The sequence below is a fragment of the Nematolebias whitei genome, chromosome 5 (assembly GCF_014905685.2).
Source record: "Nematolebias whitei isolate Nwh7 chromosome 5, NemWhi1, whole genome shotgun sequence".
In the NCBI taxonomy this organism is placed as follows: domain Eukaryota; kingdom Metazoa; phylum Chordata; class Actinopteri; order Cyprinodontiformes; family Rivulidae; genus Nematolebias; species Nematolebias whitei.
In genome coordinates this window covers 44,148,138-44,158,558 of record NC_056502.1, presented here as the reverse complement: position 1 = coordinate 44,158,558, position 10,421 = coordinate 44,148,138, and the positions used below count along the sequence as shown (strand labels likewise).

Here is a 10,421-nt window from a genome sequence, read left to right as displayed (position 1 = left end):
ATATATATATATATATATATATATATATATATATATATATCACTGCTCATATAAATAAAGGGAACACCTAAACTAAACAATGTAACTCCAAATCAGTCACACCTTTGTGGAATCAATGTCACCAGTTAGGTAGTAACACTTATTGTGAATCAGTTTCACCTGCTGCTGTGCAAATGGAAACACAACAGGTGGAATGAGAGGCAATTAGCAAGACAACCCCTATAAAAGAGTGATTCTGCAGGTGGTGACCACAGGTCATTTCTCTTTTCTCGTCCTTTCTGGTTGAACTTTTAGTCATTTTTTCATTTTGTCAGTGCTGTCACACATAGAGGCATCATGAGGCGTTTTTTTTACAGCCCACTGAAGTTGCTCAAGTAGTGCAGCTAATCAAAGATGGAAAATCAATGCTAGTGGTGGCAAGAAGATTTGCTGTGTCTCTCAGCACAGTGTCCAGAGCATGGAATAGGTACCAGGAGACAGGCCAGTACACCAGGAGACATGGAGGGGGCCATAGGAGGGCTACAACCCAGCAGCGGGACCACTACCTCATCCTTTCTGCAAGGAGGAACAGGAGGTCCACTCCCAGTGCCGTACAAAATGACCTCCAGCAGGCCACTAATATGCATGTTTCCACTCAAACTGTCAGAAACCAACTCCATGAGGGTGGTATGAAGGCCCGACATCCACATATAGGGCCTGTGCTTACAGCCTAACACTGTGCAGGACGATTGGCGTTTGCTACGGAACACCAAAATTGACAGATTTGCCATTGGTGCCCTGTTCTCTTCACGGATGAAAGCAGGTTCTCACAGAGCACATGACGTGACAGAGTCTGGAGACACCATGGCGAATGTTATGCTGCCTGCAACACCCTCCAGCAAGACCAGTTTGGTGGTGGGTCAGTCATGGTGTGGGGAGGCATTTCTTTGGATGGCCGCATAGCCCTCCATGTGCTAGCCAGAGGTGCCCTGACTGCCATAAGGATGAGATCCTCAGACCCATTGTGAGACCATATGCTGATACAGTGGGCCCTGGGTTCCTTCTTATGCATGACAATGCTAGGCATCGTGTGTCTGAAGTGTGTCAGCAGTTCCTGTATGGTGAGGGCATTGATGTTGTGGACTGGCCTGCCCGTTCCCCAGACCTGAGTCCAATTGAGCGCATCTGAGACATCATGTTTCGGTCAATCCACGAAGGCCACATCGCACCACAGATTGTTCAGGAGCTAAATGATGCTCTAATCCAGGTCTGGGAAGAGATCCCTCAGGAGAACATCCACTGTCTCATCACGAGCATGCCCAGGTGTTGTTGGGAGGTTATACAGGCACATGGAGGCCACTACTGAGCCTCATTTAGACTTGTCTTGAGGAATATTCACTGACGTTGAATCAGCCTGTCATGTTATTTTCCACTTTCATATTGAGTATGAATCCAAATTCAGATCTCCATGGTGTAATAATTTTGATTAACATTGATAATTTTTGTGTTATTTTCTTCTCAATTAGTTTCACTGTGCTAATAATAAAGTTTGTCAATGAGAATATGTAATTAATTAAGGTCTAGGATGTGTTATTTTAGTGTTCCCTTTAATTTGTTCATGTTTGTGCTGATGTTCGACGTAAAGTTTTTATGTTATGAGTGCTTAGTGTATATTCACTTGATGTTTTTCTTAGTTCATATCTTAGATGTTATTACTGTTTTTCTTTTACATTTTATTGTTGGATATAACTGGGACCCTGTGCACATAATTTCGCTCCACCACATGTACCACATGAGGTGCGAATGACAATAAAGAAACTGTGACTCTTGATTTTCTGAGCACTGTATATATGTGTACAGGTCCTTGTAAAAAAATTAGCATATAAAGGTCATTATTTTCCATAATGTAATGATAAAAATGAAACTTCATATATTTCAGATTCATTGCACACCAACTGAAATATTTCAGGTCTTTAATTGTTTTAATACTGATGATTATGGCATACAGCTCATGAAAACCCAAAATGGCTGTCCCAAAAAATTAGCATATCACGAAAAGGTTCTCTAAACAAGCTATTAACCTAACCATCTGAATCAACAACGTAACTCTAAACACCTGCAAAAGATTTCTGAGGCTTTTAAGAACTCCCAGCCTTGTTCATTACTCAAAAACGCAATCATGGGTAAGACTGCCGACCTGACTGCTGTCCAGGAGGCCATCATTGACACCCTCATGCAAGAGGGTAAGACACAGAAAGAAATTGCTGAACGAATAGGCTGTTCCCAGAGTGCTGTATCAAGGCACCTCAGTGGGAAGTCTGTGGGAAGGGAAAAGTGTGGCAGAAAACGCTGCACAACGAGAAGAGGTGACCGGACCCTGAGGAGGATTGTGGAGAAGGGCCGATTCCAGATCTTGGGGGACCTGCGGATGCAGTGGACTGAGTCTGGAGTAGAAACATCCAGAGCCACCGTGCACAGGCGTGTGCAGGAAATGGGCTACAGGTGCTGCATTCCCCAGGTCAAGCCACTTTTAAACCAGAAACAGCGGCAGAAGCGCCTGACCTGGGCTACAGAGAAGCAGCACTGGACTGTTGCTCAGTAGTCCAAAGTACTTTTTTCGGATGAAAGCAAATTTTGCATGTCATTCGGAAATCAAAGTGCCAGAGTCTGGAGGAGGACTGGGGAGAAGGAAATGCCAAATGCCAGAAGTCCCGTGTGAAGCACCCACAGTCAGTGATGGTCTGGGTTGCCATGTCAGCTGCTGGTGTTGGTCCACTGTGTTTTATCAAGAGCAGGGTCAATGCAGCTAGCTATCAGGAGATTTTGGAGCACTTCATGCTTCCATCTGCTGAAAAGCTTTATGGAGATGAAGATTTCATTTTTCAGCACGACCTGGCACCTGCTCACAGTGCCAAAACCACTGGTAAATGGTTTATTGACCATGGTATTACTGTGCTCAATTGGCCTGCCAACTCTCCTGACCTGAACCCCATAGAGAACCTGTGGGATATTGTGAAGAGAAAGTTGAGAGACGCAAGAACCAACACTCTGGATGAGCTTAAGGCTGCTATCCAAGCATCCTGGGCCTCCATAACACCTCAGCAGTGCCACAGGCTGATTGCCTCCATGCCACGCCGCATTGAAGCAGTCATTCATGTAAAAGGATTCCCGACCAAGTATTGAGTGCATAACTGAACATGATTATTTGAAGGTTGGCGTTTTTTGTATTAAAAACACTTGTCTTTCATTGGTGGGATGAAATATGCAAATTTTTTGGGACAGGCATTTTGGGTTTTCATGAGCTGTATGCCATAATCATCAGTATTAAAACAATTAAAGACCTGAAATATTTCAGTTGGTGTGCAATAAATCTGAAATATATGAAAGTTTCATTTTTATCATTACATTATGGAAAATAATGACCTTTATCACAATATGCTAATTTTTTTAGAAGGACCTGTATATATCAGAAACTGAGCAGCGAGGACAGAAACATGGAGAAAGGTACCAGACTTTTACATGAGGCATTATCATTTTAAAACTTTTCCCTACGGCAGGCTGGATAAAAGTAAAATTATCTGTAAGCATTGCAGCTCTGAACTGTAACAAGTGCTATATGGAAGTGGATAGCTACAAACTGCAGGCCGAAGATACTGGTCTGTGTGACATCCTTAGAACCTGCAGAGTAGGAAAGGTCCAGTTGGAGGAATGTACAAGTTAGTTTGTTATTGTGTCATTACTCAGCATGCATGACTAAAAAGTTTTTTTCTTCTTTTGACTGAGATTTTCCAAAGTAAATCCAGTGCAAACAGGTGATATAAAGACTGTGCTGCACAGTCAGTTCCGTTTTCTAATGATTCTTATTGTGCTTGAACATTTTACCTTTCTCCAAGAGGAACACTTGTTACTGAGGGGCGGCTGTGGCTGAGTGGTTAGAGCAGTTGTCCTCCAATGCAAGAGTTGGGGGAACCCAGACCCAGACCATTGGTCATTCCATATGTTGCAGGAGTATCAGAAAAACTGAGACGTTTATTTTCTAAACATAACGTCCCAGTGGCTTTTAAACCCCAAAATACATTACGGCAAAGACTGGTTCGTCCCAAAGATCCAGTCCCCCGGCACAAACAGAGTAATGTTGTGTATGCTGTTTAGTGTCAGGAGGGCTGTGATCAGTCTTGCATCGGGGAAACTAAACAGCCACTAGCCAAAAGGATGGCCCAGCACAGAAGATCAACATCATCAGGCCAGGACTCTGCGGTCTACACTCATCTCCAGGCCAGCGGTCACTCTTTCATGGTTGAAGATGTTCACATCCTTGAGAGAGAGGAACGATGGTTTGAGAGAGGAGTAAAGGAGGCCATCTTTGTGAAAAGAGATCGTCCATCATTAAACAGGGGTGGAGGCCTCTGTTCATCTGTCCCCCTCTTACAATGCTGTTATTGCTAGTATCACTCAGCCCTCTGTGAATATCAAACAGCCATCAGTGTGCTAATGATCCATCGTTAGACTGATGGTCCTTCTTGATCATGTGAGCAGCTGGTTTTGACTGTCAGCAGCAAACTGGTTGATCCACTCTGAGAATGTGCTATTTATTAGACTGAGCTGAATACAGCTCCTCAGATTGAGGAAGTCTTTCAGATGAAATCGAAACGTTTCTACAGTTTTTTTTGTTTTGTTGTGGGGTTTTTTAATGTCCGGATGACCAGATTTAACTTTTTTTGATTTTTCTACCTGGATTATTGAGCATTCATCAGGATATTGTTTTTTAATCTGTTATGATTGGGTTTTTGGGTTTGAAGGTATCTTTTCTAGAAATACTTTAATTGCTAGGGGAACATTGCTGTTAAAAAGGGCCTTTTTTGAAAACAAATCAGGCAATCAGGGTGCACCTGGTGATGAGCTGCTGAGGTCACGTGAGAGCTGTGCTGCGTAAGTAACATGGCAGGATACTGCTAACCAAAACGATTCAACTCGGGTAAAACAAGCCAATATATTACAATCAAGCATAATAAATATTGTTAATAATAACCTCTGCATATTGTTTCAATAAACCAAAACTGGAAGAGGAAACCTTGGACAGTCTGGAGAGTTACGTGAACGAGTGTTTTGACAACATCGTGATGGGTAAACCACAAAAAAACACCGCATCCACGGCCACACCAACCCCTAAACGCACGCGTTCGGGGATCTCAACCAGCACGTCCACCTCTCCAGAGAAAAGTTTCACTGATGTCCTGGGCTCTATAGACAAGAAGCTAACACGCTTAGATGCCCGTCTGGCCCTGTTGGAGGTTCTCCACAAGGAGTTCCAAGCACTGAGGGAGTCTCTGGAGTTCAGCCAAGCTCAGGTGGCGTCGCTCGCTGCAGAGAACCAAACTCTGAGGGGTAACGTCAAAGAACTCGCCGAGAAGATGTCGCAGCTGACCGGAGAAAACAGGAAAATGAAGGAGTCCATCCTGGATATTCAAGCTCGGAGCATGCGAGACAATCTTTTCTTCTCAGGGATCCCAGAACGAGCAGAGGAGGACGCTGAAGTTACGATCCGTGAGTTTATTCAACATCAGCTGAAACTCCCAAGTGAGACAGTAAAAAACATCACATTCCATCGCGTTCACCGGCTCGGAGGTAAGAAGCTCGATAACAAGCGACCACGACCAATTATAGCTAAATTTGAACATTATAAACAAAAAGAGCAGGTCAGAGGTCGGGGCATAGAGCTGCGTGGGACAGACTTCAGTGTGAACGATCAATTTCCTAAAGAGATCCTCGATCGGAGGGGAGTTTTGTTTCCAATCAGGAAGAAATACATGTCTGAGGGCGTCAGAGCTACGTTGGCTGTAGATAAACTTTATATTAATGGTCAGTTGTTCAGGGAATGGGATGTCACTCCGTGGCTTTATTAAAAGGAACAACAGGTTATTTTGAAGCAGGGCTGTTCAACTGATGGCCCGCGGGCCAAGTCAGGCCCACAGGTGAGCTAAGTTGGGTCCACCAATGGGTTCACTCTTAAAACAAAACTAGAGTTTTAACTATAAAACAAAGTAACTTAATGATAAAAACTAGTGGATATCTGACCCCTGAGCGCTTGGCTTTCAGTAACTGTGGCCCCCTGGGCAGTTTAGTTGAATAGTCCTGGTTTAACGTTTGTAACACTGGAGGTAAATTAACTGGCATTTGTAAATAAAATGTAAATTACAGCTTGGTAAGGTGTCTGCACTGGTGGTGGTGAACGGTGTCAAAGCTATTTTATTTATTTATTTATTTATTTATTTTTCTCTCTTTTCTTTTTTATTTTATTTATTTATTTATTTATTTATTTATTTATTTTTACTATTTTCTCTTTTACATTTATCTGTTACCACATCACTTCATCAGTCTTTTTCTCTTCTTTTCCACCCAACAAACATTTACACACAAGCACACCAAAACATACACACGCGCGCACACACACTCGCACACACACCAGAGAACTTTATATCTTTCAACTTCTCTCACACCCAGCTTCTACTCATTATTCTTGTATCTTTCCACTTCAAACATCACTGTGTGTTTCTAAACATCTAAACGGGCAATCTCAAGCAATAACTGTGATTTTAGTTGGATCTGTTTGTCTCTATGGTGACATGCGCTGGTCGACTTTAGCTACTCACGCACAACTATGGGCACATTAAGGTTTGTGACTTGGAATGTCAATGGAACCAGTACTCAGCAAAAAAGATTAGGAATTTTAAACCAGCTTAAAAGATTACAGGCAGATGTTGTCTTTTTACAAGAGACTCATAAATCTATTACAACTGCAGATAATCTTAAATCACCTGACTTTCCTAATGTGTTTTGTGCCTGCTATAACTCAAGACAAAGGGGAGTGGCAATATTAATACACAAAAATGTTAATTTTTCAGTACTAGACACAGTTACAGACCCAGAGGGTAGATATTTAATAATAAAACTTTGTATAAATAACTAGAAGCTGTGTATTGTCAGCATATATGCCCCAAATGTTGATGACACCTCTTTTTTTTCATGATTTTTTTCTCAGCACTGTCTGATCACATGGATTGCTCACTTATACTTGGAGGTGACCTCAACTTTGGTCTAAATGAAGAATTAGACAGATGTAGTAAAGCAGGAACTCAGCACAGTTGGCAGTCCATAAATATAGTTAAACAGTACATGAGTGATTACGGACTTTGCGATGCATGACGATCTCTTCACCCGAACGGTAGGGAGTATACTATCTTCTCACCTGTCCATCACTCTTACACTCGTCTGGATTATTTTTTAGTCAGCAGCTCGTTGTTGACGGACATCTCGGACACTGAGATTCACCCTATAGCTGTCAGTGATCATGCTCCCGTCTGTTTAAATCTAGCAAACAGAAAAGAAATCCCAAAAAGTATAAACTGGAGATTTAATATATCATTGCTTGACGATGAAAATTTTATCAAATATTTTACAGAAGAGTGGGCTTCTTATCTGGAGTATAATGACTTGCCTGGAACATCAGCATCTGGGAGGCAGGGAAAGCAGTGATGAGAGGTAAAATAATCTCATTCTCATCACTTAAGAAGAAAAAAGAAAATAAACATATTCAGGAATTAAAAGAAACCATTAAATTGTTAGAAGCCTCCCAAGATGAAGACATGCTGGAGAAAATGTGTAAAGCAAAATTAGAATTAAATGAACTTAACAAAAAAACTCAATTCTTAATACAAAGACTCAGAAAAGAAAAATTTGAGCAGAACAATAAATCAAGTAGCTTTTTAGGAAAACAGCTTAAAATAAATAAGGAAAAAACAACTATTCATGGTGTTAAAGACTTAACTGGGAATACAGTTTACGATCCTGAAAGAATAAACAGAATTTTCAGAGATTTTTATAAAGCTTTATACTCACCCCAGATAAATCCATCAGATAATGAAATTGATCAATTTCTGGATAAAATATCACTTCCTAAATTATCATATAGTCAATCAATGGAGCTGGATTCACCACTGACACCAGTGGAACTCCAGGAAGCCCTCAAAAGCATGTCCAATAAAAAAGCTCCAGGTCCAGATGGATTTCCATCAGAGTTCTACAAAGAGTTATGGAATATCCTGGCACCACTATTTCACAAAATGCTACAGGAACCTGAGAAAAATAACAGACTTCCAGAAAATATAAACTCAGCCAACATTAGTCTCCTGTTAAAACCAGGCAAAGACCCTGTATTACCTACCAGTTATCGTCCCATATCTCTTATCAATGTTGATCTTAAAATAATTTGTAAAGCCCTCTCAAAAAGATTGGAAAAGATAACTCCTCTCATAATACATCCTGACCAAACTGGTTTTATAAAAGGGAGGCATTCATCCACAAATTCACGCAGATTATTTAATTTAATTGATTATTCTTACAGTAAAAATATTGAAACTGCAATATTCTCTCTAGATGCAGAAAAAGCTTTTGATAGAGTTAACTGGAAATTTTTATTTGTAGCCTTGCATAAATTTGGTTTTGGAAATTATTTCATAAACTGGTTAAAAATATTATATGCTTCCCCATCAGCATGCATTAGGACAAATAATCAAATCTCTGCTAGCTTTCTTCTGCAAAGGGGCACCAGGCAGGGATGTCCACTCTCCCCCTCACTGTTTGCTATTTTCATCGAACCGCTAGCCGCAGCAATCAGGCAAGCTACATATATTAAAGGCATAAAATGCAAGAACATAGAGCACAAAATCAGTCTATATGCTGATGATGTGTTGCTCTTCCTTCAGCATTCACAAACCTCCCTCTCTCAGGTTATTGGATTGATAAACTCTTTTTCAAGAGTTTCAGATTACTCTATAAACTGGATAAAATCCACAGTTCTACCAATTAATTGCTATTTCAACAATTCACTTACTACACAACTGCAGTCAGGGAATATTACGTACTTGGGTATCAAAGTCTCTCCTAGACTGGCAGATTTAACAAAATTAAACCACATCCCACTTTTAAAGAAAATTGAGGATGATCTTGCTAGATGGAAATCTCTACCCTTGTTTCTCATGGGAAGAATTGCTTCAATAAAAATGATGGTTTTGCCTAAAATAAACTATCTATTTTCAATGATTCCAAATAAACTCATCATCTGACTGGTTTAGATCCCTGGACTCCTCCATCTCTAAATTTCTCTGGAAAGATAAACCCCCATGTATTAAACTAAAAACATTACAGAAGACCAAAGATAAAAGAGGACTAGAGCTACCCATTTTCTATTATTACTTTCTAGCCAACAGACTAGAATACATTTCAAGATGGATAAAACACACACCCCTTGATGAACCCTGGCTAGACGTAGAACAGACACTTTGCAATAATATAATGATCTCGGACCTTCCATTCATTAGCTCAAACATAAAACGACAGGAATGCTTTAAAAGCATCAATCTCCTCTCTGACAGCTTGGTGGGAGTTTCTTAAAATGACAAAGTCTTCACTAATTCCATGCAGACGTACACCCATCTGGAACAACCCTGACATCCTACAACAGAATAATATGATAAACTTCCCAGGTTGGAGGTGTAAAGGAATAGAATATTTGGAACATATATATGAGGACGTAAACTATATGCCATTTAACAGATTAATAACACAATATGGTATGAGAATACATTTTTATAATATCAACAAATTAAATCTATAACAAAAAATAAATTTAACCTTAATAACACTGGAATTGAAATACCACCAAGTGTATTAGAATTCCTAAATCTTAACGCTCCCAAATTACTATCTAAGGTTTACCGGACACTCATTAAAATAGATGAATCAATATCCCTTCCCATTGTAAAATGGGAGACAGACTTGTCAATCAACTTTAACCAAAACTTCTGGTCTCAGATATGTCTAAGAACTTTTAAGATGGTTAAAAACCCCAATTTACAATTAATACAATACAAAATCCTTCATAGAGTACACTACACAGGTCAACGGATGTTCAGGATCGGTTTCGCATCATCTAATGTTTGCTCACAGTGTACAAACAATATTCCTTACAATCACTTCCACGCATTTTGGTTCTGTCCACCTTTTCAGAGGTTTTGGTGCCGGATATGTGAAGACTTATCAAAGTGTCTGAGATGTAATATTCCACTCTCTCCGTCAGTTTGCTTATTGGGTCACTTAGATGATGTCACCTTGGAGACAAAGTCAATTCACATGATTTTTACTGCTTTATGTATAGCAAAAAAAACCTATACTCATAAATTGGAAAAATAAAAATACTCTTAGTATTAAACAGTATAAAGACCTTTTGTTAGATTACATCAGTCTTGAGATAGCCTGTACCTCCACATCAGAACAATCTCTCTGGGCTTCTTTGATTGGCTTCAACCTGTAGTGGAGGTGGGTAAACCCCTTTGATTTCGTCCCGTGGGGCATTGTGGTTGATGGGGGGGGGGGGGGGGGGGGGG

The 10,421-nt window shown here is 40.4% G+C and overlaps 1 protein-coding gene across 1 annotated transcript in view; it reads right to left on the bottom strand.

The window, feature by feature from the left end:
• Positions 1 to 10,421, bottom strand: part of snrka (SNF related kinase a) — a 142,650-nt gene that overhangs the window by 119,433 nt on the left and 12,796 nt on the right. The gene's annotated exons all lie outside the window — the stretch shown is intronic.